The sequence below is a fragment of the Equus przewalskii genome, chromosome X (genome assembly GCF_037783145.1).
Source record: "Equus przewalskii isolate Varuska chromosome X, EquPr2, whole genome shotgun sequence".
Lineage (NCBI taxonomy): Eukaryota > Metazoa > Chordata > Mammalia > Perissodactyla > Equidae > Equus > Equus przewalskii.
In genome coordinates, this window is record NC_091863.1 from 39,707,961 (window position 1) to 39,722,629 (window position 14,669).

Genomic DNA, 14,669 nt, shown 5'->3' on the forward strand with positions numbered 1-14,669 from the left:
GTGGCCAAAACATATGAAAATATGTTCAACAGCTGACTAATGAGCAAAGAAGTGTTATTTCTGTGTGATGCCTCCGTGATCCTAGCCCCACCCCAAAATAACGATCTCCTTGCTCTGTGCTCTCACAGCACTCTACACATAGCCGAGTGACTTATGTGTTATATAATCTAGGATATGTCTACACCTCCAGCTCCCTGACTGATCTGCATACTCTTCAAGGCAAGGGATGTGTCTTTTATTTTATTGTTTTAATTATCGTACCACAAAATGGGCTTTTTTCCTTTTATGGTACAGTTTTATGAATTTTACCACATATAGACATTCGTGTGAGCACCACCACAATCAGGATGCAGAATACTCCCATCAGCCTAGAAAACTTTGTACTGCCCTTTCTAAATACACCCTGTCCCCAGCCCTATCCGTTGTAAACCACCGCTGTAAACCCATCACTGGAGTTTTGTTGTTCCAAGAACATCATGTAAGTGGACCTGTACATATAAATGCGGCTCTTTCGGGCAGGTTTCTTCCATTCGACGTGCTGACATTGAGATTTATCCAAGTCGTGCTGTGTAGCAACAGTTTGGAGTAATAGTCCATTATATGGAGGTACCACAGTTTGTTGATCCCTTTATATATTCATATCTGGATTGTTTCCAGCTTTGGGAAATCATGTTTACAGCTGTTGTAAACACTGTGTATATAAACACTGTGTATGCCATAAACACTCATGTACAGGTTTTCTTGTGAACGTAAGTTTTCATTCCTCTAGGATAAATACCCAGGAGTGAAATTACTGGGTCACAAGGTAAAGATATGTTTAACTTTACAAGAAATTATAACCCTTTTCCAGAGTGCCTGTGCCATTTTGCTTCCCCCAGCAATGTGTGAGTGACCCAGTTTCTCCGTGTCCTTGCCAGCATTTGGTGTTGTCAGTATTATTTATTTTAGTCATTCTAATATGTGTGTATCTCATTGTGTTGATAATCTGCATTTCCCTAACGGCTAATGACGTTGAACATCTTTTCATGTGCTTATTTGCCATCCTTATATCCTCTTTAGTCATTTATCTATTCACATCTTCTCCCTATTTTTAAAATTGGGCTTGTTTTCTTATTGTTGAGTTTTGAGAGTCCTTTACATATTCAGGATACAAATTCTTTGTCTGATATGTGATTTGCAGATGTTTTCTCTTAGTCTATAACTTGTCTTTGCATTCTTTTAACAGTGTCTTTTTTTTTTTAAGGAAGATTAACCCTGAGCTAACATCTGCCACGAGTCCTCCTCCTCTTTTTGCTGAGGAAGACTGGCCCTGAGCTAACATCTGTGCCCATCTTCGTCTACTTTATATGTGGGCTGCCTGCCACAGCACGGCTTGATGAGCGGTGCATAGTGCAGCGCCAGGGATCCGAATCGGCGAACCCCAGGCTGCCGGCCCACCAGCCAAAGTGGAGTGCACGAACTTAACCACTTTGCCACCGGGCAGGCCCAAGAGTTTTTTTTTCTTCTTTTTCTCCCCAAAGCCCCCCGGTAGCTAGCTGTGTATTTTTAGTTGCAGGTCCTTCTAGTTGTGGCATGTGGGACGCCACCTCAGTGTGGCCTGACGTGTGGTGCCATGTCCATGCCCAGGATCCAAACCGCTACCCTGGGCCACTGATGCTGGGCGGGCGAACTTAACCACTGGGCCATGGGGCCGGCCCCTCACAGTATCTTTCACAGAGCATAAGTTTTTAATTTTGATGAAGTAAAATTTAATCATTTTTTTCTGTTATGGATCACGTGTTCAGTCTCATGTCTAAGAACTCTTCACCTAATTCCTGGTTACAAAGATTTTCTCCCATCTGTTCTTTTAAAAGTTTGATAGTTGTATGTTTGATGTATAGATCAGTGATCCACCTTTAGTTAATTTTTGTATGAAGTATGAGGTTTCCATTGAGGTTCATTTTTTACGTGTGAATGACCAATTGTTCCAACACCATTGGTTGAAAAGACTATCCTGCCTCCATGGAATTTCTTTTGCAACTTTGTCAAAAGCCAAATGTTGGTATTTGTCTATTTCTGAACGCTCTGTTGTGCTGCATTAATCTGGGTGTCTGTACCTTTACCGATAGCACATTGTTCTGAGTACTGTAGCTTCACTGTAATACTTAAAATTGAGTAATGTGATTCCTCCAACTTTATTCTTCCTTTTCAAAATTATTTCAGCTACTCTAGTTCCTTTGTGTTTCCTTATAAATTTTACAATCAGCTTGTCTGTATCTGCACAAACTCCTGCTGGGATTTTGATTGGCATTGCATTAACTCTTTAGACCAACTGGGGAGAACTGACATCTTTCCCGTGTTGGGTCTCCCCGTCACTGAACACAGCTTGCCTCTCTATTTATTGAGCCCTTGTTGATTTCTTTCATTCACGTTTTGTGGTTTACAGCATACAGTTCCTGTACCTGTTTTGTTAGGTTGATAACTAAGTATTTCATCTTTGTTGGAGCTGTTGTACATTTTTGTGGTTTCCGGTTGTTCGTCGCTAGTATATAGAAGTATGGACAGGTTTTTTTGGGACCCCTCTCCCTGGTGTCACAGGCGAATCAGGCAAGCAAACTGCATAGCTTTCAGTCACTAGAATAAAATCCATGCTGGACTGCGAAGCAGCCTCGCAGGCCGCCTTCAGCCAGTGACCTTGCAACCCTTCCTCTCATGACTGAAGACGCCAGCTGGAGACATCAGCAACAGGGAGAGATAAAGGGTACCTAGCTCCTACATCCACAGCTGCATTTCTTGGAGATTAAGGGAATAAATAACAAGCCTGGTCCTTGCCTCCCTCCACACATAAATAACATCAGCATCTCTGAACTCGTTTGATGTACAACCAAGGAATTCTTGTTTATGTTACTTTCAGTGTATAATCTAGAGAAAAGCCAGATGTGCCTTATCCCTTTTGACATATATGAAATCTAGTCGTAAGGTTTTTTCCCTTCTTCCTGCACGTACACTGCTTGTGAAAGAGATATAAGCTGCACCTAAACTCACGCGCCTCGGAGCAGTTCCATCAGAGCGCTCTGGTGAGCTGTTTCCCGGGGTTCAGACTCCTCACGCTGATTAGTGAATAAACTCCTTCACTAATAGCACCTAGACTCTTTATTTCAGTTGACAGAAGTGTGATTGATTTTTGTTTGTTGACCTTACATACTGCAACCATGCTAAGCTTACTTAATAGTTATAGGAGTTTGGGGGGGGGGGGGTTTGCGGTAGATTCCTTGAGATTTTCTATGTAGACGATCTTGTTGTCTGTGAATAGGGACAGTTTAATTTGTTCCTTTTCAATCTGTATGCTTTTTACCTTTTTCTTGCCTAATCACACTGATTAAGACTTCCATGGGCTGGCCCCGTGGCCGAGTGGTTGAGTTCGCTCACTCTGCTGCGGCGGCCCAGGGTTTTGCTGGTTCGAATCCTGGGCACGGACATGGCACCGCTCAACAGGCCATGCTGAGGCGGCATCCCACATAGCACAACTAGAAGGACCCACAGCTAAAATATACAACTATGTACTGGGGAGCTTTGGGGAGAAAAAGGAAAAATAAAATATTAAAAAAAAAAAAGACTTCCAGTACTACGTCCAATAGAAGTGGTGAGAATGGACATCCTTGCCTGCTTCCCCATCTTGGGGTGAAAGCATTCTATCTTTCAGCATTAGGATGTTAGCTGGAGATGTTTTGTAAATGCCCTCATCAGGTTGGGGAGTTCACTTCTATTCCTACTTCGTTGATTGTTTTTATCGTGAAAGTGTGTTGCATGTTGTCAAATGCTTTTCCTACATCTACTGAGATGCTCGGGTGGTTTTCTTGTCTTTTGTTCTCTCAGTATATTTTGTTACACGCTGGATGAAGCTCAGCTATTTCAATTATTTTGCTTGTGCAAAGAGGGTTCACACATGCCCCAGCCCGACTGGAGGTGCTGCTGGGGGTGCCAAGCAGGTGGGCTGAGCGGATCAGGCTGCAGTCCGCGTCTTTAATCTTTCCAACTCAACACTCCTCCATCAAACCCAGCTCCCAAAGACCTACTGACAAACTAATATGCAATTCTTAAAATGATTTATATAATACCCAGCTGGGCCACAAAGGTAATTTCTTAACTGCATTGCTCTTGGCAAACAAGGAATATATCTTGTTAACAGTGGAAGCAAATGCAGAGTGTCCTGTGAGAGTCCAGGCCAGCACCCAACGTGAGCCTTGGGGTGACGTTACAGCAAGCTTCAGCCCCATCGGGATGCCCCAATCAGCCTAAGGGTTGGCCTCCGAAGTGAAGATCTTTGCTTTCCCAAGAAGTTCCTGACTGGTCTTTGGTTTCCTCTGCAATGAATGCAACTTTAGAAGGGGGTAAGGGAGCACCAAGCAGTTTCTTTTCTATGTTCCAATTCGGCATCATACCGAAGACCAGATGATTTGAAGAAAAAGAAATTTGTGAAAAGCACAATCAAGGAAGTTTTAGTTAAATTAGAGGCTTTATTTCTACATGCTTTGTTGACAAGCATAAACTTCATAATCCACAGAAGCAACACCCAGAGGCCTCTAAGTATTTAATGGTTAGAAATCAAACCTATTTGCAGAAATGGCCCTAATTCTCCCCTTTTCCCTGTAGCCATGCTCCTGTGCAATGTCACTTCCTAGCTCCTCCCGTCAAGAAGTGGAGTCTATTTCTTCACCCTTTGACTCTAAGCTGGTCTTAGGACTTGCTTTGGCCCATGGGACAGTAGCAAATATGATACAAGCAGAGATTTGAGACATGCTTGTATATGCTCCTCTTGGGAACCCTAAGCTTAGGCTAGCCTGCTGGAGCCGAGGTAAGCCAGGCCAACAGAGACCACCCCCCAGACCTGCCAGCCTGCCAACTGCCAGATATGTGAAAGAGGCCATCCTGTACCCTCCAGCCCCAACCGAGCTGGGCCACCAGAAGAACCATCCAGCTGACCCACTGAATCATGAGAAATAATTTAATGTTTATTGTTTTAAATCACTAAGTTTGGGGGCTTTTTGTTACACAGCAAAAGACAGCTAATACACAATTCTTAAAATGATTTATATAATACCAACATAAAAATGGAAAAAGATATTTTTAAGTAACCCCTTGCTATTGTTTAAGCATCATCAGACAATATCCTTGCATAGAGCTTCTTCTTCGAGGGGAAGGAGAAGTTAGTTTCAGTAGTTTCAGGAACGAGGCAAGGATGTCTGCTCTTGCCATTCTATTCAACACTGTAACGCAGGTTCTAGCCAGCGCAATCAGCCAAAAAATGGGGTGGGGTGGGGATTAAAGACACATATTGGAAAGGAAGAAGTAAAACTGTCTTTATTCATAAACAACATGATCCTATATATAGAAAATCCTACCCTAATGAATCCATTAAAAAATAATTACCAGAACTAACAAGTGAGTTTAGCAAGGTTTCAGGATACAAGATCAACATACGAAATCAATTGCGGTTCTATATACTAGCAATGAACCATCTGAAAGTAAAATTAAGAAAACAATTGCGTTGACAATTGTATCCAAGAGAATAAAATACCTAGGAATAAATTTAACAAAAGAAACTCAAGATCTGTGCACTAAAAACTTAAAACATTGCTGAGAGAAATTAAAGACCTAAGTAAATGGAGAAACAATTCATGGTCATGGGAAAGACTCAATAGTGTTAAGATGGCAGTTCTCCCAAAATTGATCTATAGATCCAATGAAATCCCTAAGAAAGTCCCAGAAGGCTTTGTTGTAGAAATTGACAAGCTAAACATAAAATTTATATGGAAGTGCAAAGGCCCTAGACCAGCCAAAACATTTAGAAAAAGAACTGAGCTAGAGGACTTCTACTATTGGATTTCAAAATTTACTATAAACCTACAGTAATCAAGACAATGTGGTATTGGCATAAAGATAGGCATATAGATCGAAGGAGGAGAATTGAGAGTCTACAAACAACCCCCACATTTATGGTCATTTGATTTTGGCAAAGGTACTAAGATCATTCAATGGGGGAAAGACAGTCTTTTCAACAAATGGTGCTGGGACAATTGAATATCCACATGCAAAAAGTAAACAGACTGTTATCTCACACCACACACAAAAATTAACTCAAAATGGATCATAGACATACGTAAAACTATAAAATGTTTAGAAGAAGGCATAGGTGAAAATCTTTGCAACCTTGTGTTAGGCAAAGAGTTCTTTAAAAAGGCACCAAAGAATCCATAAAAGAAAAAAGTTGGGGGCCAGCCCCATGGTTGAGTTGTTGAGTTCACGCACTCTGCTTTGGCAGCCCAAGGTTTTGCAGGTTCGGATCCCGGGCACGGACATGGTGCTGCTCATTAAGCCATGTTGGGGTGGCGTCCCACATGCCATGGCTAGAAGAACCCACAACTAAAAAATGTACAACTATGTACTGGGGGAATTTGGGGAGAAAAAGCAATTTAAAAAAATTAAAAATTAAACCATATACTGGGAGAAAGTATTTTCAAATCACATATCTGATAAAGGACTTGTATCCAGAAAATACAAAGAACTCTTAAAACTCAATAAGAAGGCAAACAACGCAATTAAAAAATGGGCAAAAGATCTGAACAGACATTTCACCAAAGAAGATATAGGAATGGTTAATAAGCACATGAAAAGATACTCAGCATCATTAGTCATTAGAGAAATGCAAAATTAAAACCACAATAAGGGGCCGGCCCTGTGGTGTGGCCAAGTGGTTGAGTTCACGTGCTCCACTTCAGTGGCCCAGGGTTTTGCCAGTTTGGATCCTGGGTGTGGATCTACCACAGCTCATCAGGCCATGCTGAGGTGGCATCCCACATAGCAGAACTAGAAGGATCCACAACTAGAATATACAACTATGTACTGGGGGGTATTGGGGAGAAGAAAAATAAAAGATTGGCAACAGATGTTAGCTCAGGGCCAATCTTTAAAACAAACACAATAAGATGCCACTACATACCATTTAGAATGTCTATAACCAAAAAGACAGATAATACCAAGTGTTGATGAGGATATGGAGAAACTGGGACCCTCATACATTGCTGGTGGAACTTTAAAATGTTACAGCCATTTTGGAAAGGAATTTGACAGGTTTATTGAAAATTTATTCCTAAACGCACCATATAACCCAGCACTTTCACTCAAGAGAATAAAACTCAATACTGTTAAGAAGTCAAGAGAAATCCACTCAAGAGAATAAAAACATGTCCACAAAAGGTTTGTATGTGATATTCACATTGGCGTTATTCATAATAACCCAAACCTAGAAACTATCCATATGTCCATTACTGGTGAACGGATAAACAAAATGTGGTATAGCCATACAACGGATTACTATCAACAATAAAAAGGAACCAAACACTGATTCATGCTACAACATGGACGAACCTCAAAAACGTTATATTAAGTGAAAGAAGCCAGAAGCGAAGGGCCACACACTGTATAACTCCAGTTACATGAAATGTCCAGGAAAAACAAATCCAGAGAGACAGAAAGGTCAGCAGGTCGCGGGGGGCTGAGGGGTCGGGAGTGGAGAGTGACTACAAGTGGACTTGAGGGAAATTTTGGAGGTGATGGCCAAGTTCTGAAACTAAATTGTGATGATAGTTGCACGATTCTCTAACTACTGAAAATCACTGAATTGTACACTTACGACGGGTGAATTTTATATGTAAATTATACCTTGATAAAGGTATTAAAAATGTGCCCAGAGCCAGGAGAGATGGACAGGCTTTATCTCTCCCCAGCAGCCACAGCAACGCCACCCACAGCGTGTGCCTGGGAGACAAGCCCAGGGCTGACGCTCCCGCCGCAGCTGAGAAAGGAGGGCTGGAGAGCCTGCCGACGCCACGGTTCTCCTGACCCAAGACTGGACGTCCTCAAGGACCCGCTAATCGAATTGTGAGAAGATTTTCCAGGGGTCTTCGCAACAAAATATTTTATTTTCTTGACTTGAAATCAGACTTTTCCGGGCTTTCACAAATAGACCATAGCTTCTGTGCTGTCTCCTTGTTTCCCCTCTAATCATCACCAATAACAAGCGAGGTGCAGCTGCACCAGTTTCTTAAACCAGGAGGGAATCGCAGGTGCCGCTGGGCCTCACCATCACAAAGGCCTTTTGTTTGTCTTGGGAGGAAAATCCCATTTCCCTCCAAAGGCCTTCCAAAGTCTTACCAGCGCCCCCAGGCTTATTTCCTTATGCCTTCAGCAGATGTCCCATGCATGGCGTGCCATGTCCACACCCCTGGGCCACCAAAGTGGAATGCGTGAATTTAACCTCTGCACCGCCACCAGCCAGCCCCAAAATGTTCTTTCTTTCATAAAATGATGGCGAGAACAGTTAGAAGTTGAGGGCATGTTAGTTTGTTAATGTCCTAACTTGGCAAAATTGAAATTTGGCCAACCTCTGCCGCCCCCACACATGCACATACATGGCTACAGCTGTCTTTTGGGGGTGGGAATACATTAGTCTATTAAAAATTTGACTAGCGTCCATAGTATGTATTTAAATTTTCTTACACTTTAAAAATTTATGTGATTTTTATCATAAATTAATAATTTATAATAAAGTCACCAATAATCTCCATATTGTCTCTAAAAAATGGTAACCTTTGTGGAAGGGTGGATCTTTAAAGGAACAATAGGAAAAAAGATAATAATAGCTAAAAATTGGGTCCTGTACCAGGCATTGCCTCCAGGAAACAACCAGAGGCCATTTGAAGTGAATGAAGTGAAGAAGTGGGAGCTGGGAGGTCCCCAGCACCCCAGCACCCGGGCAGATCTAGGGGCAGCAGGGGTCTCTGAGGCTGGCAGCTGAGAGGACTTCTAAGAAAGCGGATGTCCTGGGTTTGATTTTATGTTTTCTGCGGTGTGGCCCGGGGTTATCATCCTTCTCCCGTCCCCCCACAAACACACGGAAACAGAGAAAAGAACAAGAATTCTGGAGATAGTGGAATTAGAACCAGAGGTGACCACAAGGACAGATTATCTAGGTGGTAGCTGCCAAGAAGGAAATAGTATGTAATGTAACAATAAAAAAAATAATGATGATGACAGAAAGAATACAATGTAGGAAAATGGACTCTTGGCTAAGGGGGCCTTGTTTAATTAACTACGGGGGATTTAATTGCAACGGTTTCCATCAAAATTTGGTTTTCCGGAGGCCTGCTTCTTCCCTCTCTACCTTTTCTTAACTCTGTTTCCAAAATGTATGTGTCTCTGGTTGGAAATGTTCAAGGGAAACAGCTTTCCCGCCTGTGTCGGTTCACTCGGTTCTGCTCTTCATCTTGCATCTATGTGCCCTTCCTCTGATACATTTCTGGAGCGGAGAGGCCAGGCCTGTTCCATTATCCTTACGCGTTGCCTGGCAAACTGCCACGTGCAACAAGGTATTGAATAAATATTTTTTGAAAAACAACTTCTAATCTCTTTGGAACCTTTGGAGAACTGCAGCCAAGGAAAGGCGGTAGAATTCGGCGACTGATTAAGGCCGAAAACGGATGTTATTTCTACGGTGAAGATTTCAAACATATGTCAACTGGTTAATAAAGGAATTAATTAAAAGGATGAATCTTCAGCAAGATCGCAACCTGTTTCCGCCTTTGATTCCAATCAAGCATTGACTTTAGTTATTCATTTGGCCGGAGGGTGGCAGCAGAAAGCTCTTTTTAGCCACGCGTTGCCAAGTGAAAGGAGGCAATACGTGTGGTTTCTGGTTAGAGCGCTTCAGCCTCAGCTCCGAGGCGCTCATTTCTTCTCTTACAGAAGCGTGAAGGGCGGTGTCGGGCCTCGGGGAGCAGCGGGGAGCGAGAAGAACAGCGGGGAGCAGGGGGAGCAGCGGGGAGCAAGGAGAACAGCGGGGAGCAGGGGGAGCAGGGCTCTGCCCCCGCTGTGCCCAATTAGAAAGCCAGCGATTTAACAGAAGGCCCAGAAGACTCACGGGGCCAGGCCTGGGGTTCTCTTTGTTCCACCTCTTTTCCCCTGCATAGAAGTGAAAGAGAAAAACACCCATTGAATGAGAATTAATGGTGTCAAACAAATACCTTGAGAGACAATTTAAGAATTGCTCTTCTCTGTTGGAAATGAATGTAGAAGACAAAAGAGTAGTGGCTTCCTTTTAACCCATTAACTACCCTGCATTTGGAAAAATAGCCTACCTGTTTTTTCCTGTATAGCCACTCAGCTTGACTAATGCTCACACATTTACGGTTCAGAGGCTGTTGGAGGGAGCAGCTTGCTACAAAGCATATAGTTTCGACTCATCATAACCGTAACTTCATTGATAATCATAACCCTGTTTATAATCTCAGAATGCCAATATGCCTAAAGTGACTATGGAATTGTTGTTTTGAAATTAATCTTTTTAAAATAGACATTATTTTTTAGAGCAGTTTTAGGCTCAAAGCAAAATTGAGGAGAAAGTTCCCATCTACCCGCTGTCGCCATATACGCACAACCTCACCCGCTGTCAACATCCGCCACCGGGAGTGGTACATTTGTTACCATCGATGAACCTACATTGACCCGTCGTTATCACCCAGCGTCCATAGTTTACATTGGGGTCGCTGTTGGTGTACATTCTATGGGTTTGCACAAATGTATAATGACATCTACCCACCGTTATACTATCATACAGAGTAGTTTCACTGCCCGAAAAATCCTCCGTCTCTGCCCGTTCATCCCTCCCACGTAGCCCCTGGCAACCACTGATCTCTTAAATGTTGCGGTCGTTTTGCCTTTTCCAGAATGTCATAGAGTTGGAATCATACAGTAGGTAGCCTTTTCAGATCGGCTTCTTTCACTTAGTAACGTGCGGTTAAGATTCCTCAGTGTCGTTTCATTGCTTGACAGCTCATTCCCTTTTAGCGCTGAATAATATTCCATCGTCTGGATGGACTGCAGTTTATTTAGCGGTTCACCTACTGAAGGGCATCTTGGTTGCTTCCCAGTTTTGGCAGCAGTTATGAACAAAGCTGCTGTAAATATCCATGTGCAGGTTTTTGTGTGGACAAAAGTTCTCAACTCCTTTGGGTAAATAGCAAGGAGCGTGTGCTGGATTATAAGGTAAGAGTATGTTTAGTTTTGTAAGAAACCACCAAAATGTCTTCCAAAGTGGCTGGACCATTTTGCATTCTGACCAGCAAAGAATGAGAGTTCCTGTTGCTCCGCATCCTCATCAGCATTCCCAGCTGTCAGTGTTCTGGATTTGGGCCATTCTAATACGTGTGTAGTGGTATCTCATGGTTGTTTTAATTTGCATTTCCCTGATGACCTGTGATGTGGAGCATCTTTTCGTATGCTTGTTTGTCATCTGTGTACTTCTTTGGTGAGGTGTCTGTTCAGGTCTTTGGTTCATTTTTTAATCAAGTTGTTCATTTTCATGAATAATTTTTTTTTAAGATTGGCCCTGAGCTAACATCTGTTGCCAATCTTTTTTTCTTTTTCCTTCTTCTCCCCAAAGCAAAACCCTGGGCTGCCTAAGCGGAGTGTGCAAACTTAACCACTCGGCCATGGGGCCGCCCCCCCCAGATTTTTTATTATAATTTTTTAAACTGAGATATAATTGACAAATAACCTTGTATTAATTTTAGGTGTTCAACACAATGATTTGATATATGTATACATTGCAAAATGATCACCGCAATAAGTCTAGTCAACTCATTTTCTTCTTGTTGAATTTTGAGTTCTTTGTAATTTTGGATAATAGCCCTTTATCAAACATGTCTTTTGCAAATGTTTTCTCCCACTCTGTGGTTTGTCTTCTCATCCTTTTGATGACCTTTTTCAGAAAGAAAACTAGCAACTGCTAAACTTTTCTTTGCAGTCAGAAGAAAATTCCTGCAGAGGCAACGTGTGGTGGTGAAGCGGGGCCTCCGGGGTCAGTCAACTTGTTTGAATTCTCATTCTGCCACTTACTAGCTGTGCAAGTTGCTTAATGTCTCCATGCCACAATTTCCTCATCTTTCAAACCAGAATAACAATAGCACTTAGCTCATAGGGTTGCTTGAAGATTAAATCAATTAATATAACAAATATAAGAGATTTAAAGCAGGTCCCGAAACATTTGTTTATTAAAGTATTTAATAATAATTTAAATATTTAAATTATTTGATTCGAACAAAAGATGAAGTTTGTAGAGTTCTGAAACTCTACGTGATCTAAAAGCACTGGTGGAAATTTCTAAGTTGAGGGGCACGTTGGAGGTCATTCTCCACCGAGCAGCATCAGTTCTGTTTTGGAAGATGGAGCAAAGCTACTTTGGCTTTTGCAAAGCAGTGTCTGTCCATCGTGCACAGAATGCCCTAACACTGAGAGAGGATTGGATCTATGAGCAATTAGTGAGACAGAGAGATATCGGCCATGCTAACTTGCTGTGGGAAAAGTGACAATGAAGTACACTGAGCTGAGACAGCTAGAGGTCTCAGCCGCGAACTGGCTGCTTCATTCTGCACAGATCGCTTTCCTCTTCTGTGCCGCAGGTTCGCATCTCCGTCATGAAGGGGTTATGGTTACCAGGGCTCGGGATGGAATTATGTTCTAATCCTGTTTTTTCTTTTATGTATTTTATGGTTTATGTATTTTATGCTTTGATATCTTGGGGCCTTGCTAATCCTGGAGAGACTGCTCCTCCTAGGGCTAGCTAATTCCTAGAGATAGAAAACAACTTGACCTTAAGCGTGCCTTTGATATGCAAACTGTAGGGGAGGAGGAGATTTCCTCTCCCCAAATGTGGGTTGGTCTGGCCGGAGAACGAATTAAATTCACATGAGACAGAATAGCAAGAGAAAATTAAACAAAGCTTTATGAGGAACCATGGCCCGGGGCCTTTCTTCCCGAAGGAAGAAAGGGCACCCAAGAAGTGGGGTGCACAGAGTGGTTATATAGCCCCAAACGGGGTGTTTCACATGTGATTGAAATGTCCCTTTTACAACAGTCATGAGGCTGGTCTGTCAGCACAGCGCTTGATGGAGGCAGATAGGTCCGCTGTCTCAGTGAGTGCCGCAGGGTGGCGGGTGTGTTGCCTCGGGCTGGGGAGGGTCACAGATGAGCGCTGCAATCGGTTCCCAGCCTAAAGAAAGATGCTTAATCTTTAAGGAGATGCCAATGTTGGGAGGGGGAGGGAAGTCAGTTATAGGAGGTTACCAGACTAGCACAATACAATGCAGATTTTAAGTCCTTGCCTTTGGTATTGATTAACAGTTTTTAGAGAGAAGGTCATCACCTTTCTTCTTCCTGGTACAGAGAGGGAGGCACCTTTACAGATAGAGATTTACCTTACAAATGTAAATGTGTCCTAACAAAGGGCAAGTTCCATTCCTCCTTCCCTGTCCCAGTTTATCAAAAGCAATGAGCCTCAAATAATCCTGATGCCAAAGAGACATATCTTGGGGTGGCCAATTCCAGGTCCCCACAAAACCAACCAATCCCAAACCCAGACCCTCAAGCACCTCCTTTTTATCTAACTTTCCTGCATTTTGGAACAACTGTGGACCCTAAATATGTGTCAATCATTAACTGTGTCTATATATCTTTTTTTTTTTTTTTTTTTGAGGAAGATTAGCCCTGAGCTAACTACTGCCAATCCTCCTCTTTTCTTCTGAGGAAGACTGGCCCTGAGCTAACATCCGTGCCCATCTTCCTCTACTTTATATGTGGGACACCTACCACAGCATGGCTTGCCAAGCGGTGCCGTGTCCACACCCGGGGTTCTGAACCAGCAAACCCCAGGCCACCGAAGCGGAACCTGTGCACTTGACCACTGCGCCACCGGGCTGGCCCCTACATCTATATATCTTAAGAATTTTATAACAACTGGTGAAAAGGAGATTTTCTCCCTTTCTCTCATAATTTGTTTCTCGAGTTGCATTGCTGAAGCAATGTGCCGAAATGGCTTTTAATTTCCCTAATTAAAGTCATGTTATTATCTATTATTATCAAAGAAAAAAAGATATGTTACAGAAGGAAAAGTAAAATAAAAAATAGAATAGTCCTTTTCTTTTCAAGATTACAAAACGGACATAAAGAATCAAGCTCCAGGGGCCGGCCCGTGGCTGAGTGGTTAAGTTCGCATGCTCCGCTTCAGCGGCCCAGAGTTTCACCGGTGCGGATCCTGGGCGCGGACATGGCCCTGCTCATCAGGCCATGCTGAGGTGGCGTCCCACATGCCACAACTGGAAGGGCCCACAACTAGAATATACAAATATTTACTGGGGGGATTTGGGGAGAAAAGGCAAAAAAAAAAAAAGAAGATTGGCAACCGTTGTTAGCTCAGGTGCCAATCTTAAAAAAAATAAAAATAAAAAAAGAATCAAGCTCCATACTTTTCTAAAATCCTGAAACAGACACTTTTCCTCAAAGTTCCAATTCTACTCCCTGTAAACGTGTCGTCCCCCTCCCAACCCCCCGCCCCCACAACTGCTGCCCAGTGGGCCTTGTTCTCAGGCTGAGGTTACTGTGCCTCCAGCAGGGGCAAGCTACTGAGGCCTGCAGGAGTGAAGTCCGAAACTATTAGTCCAGGAAACTCTGAATGAAGGTCTGAGAGACAAACAGCTTGCTGTACACATTTGTAAAGAATCAGTAAATTATCTGTCACACACGAATTTTATACCTGTGGACTGAAATAAAGAGTCTAGGTGCTATTAGTGAAGGAG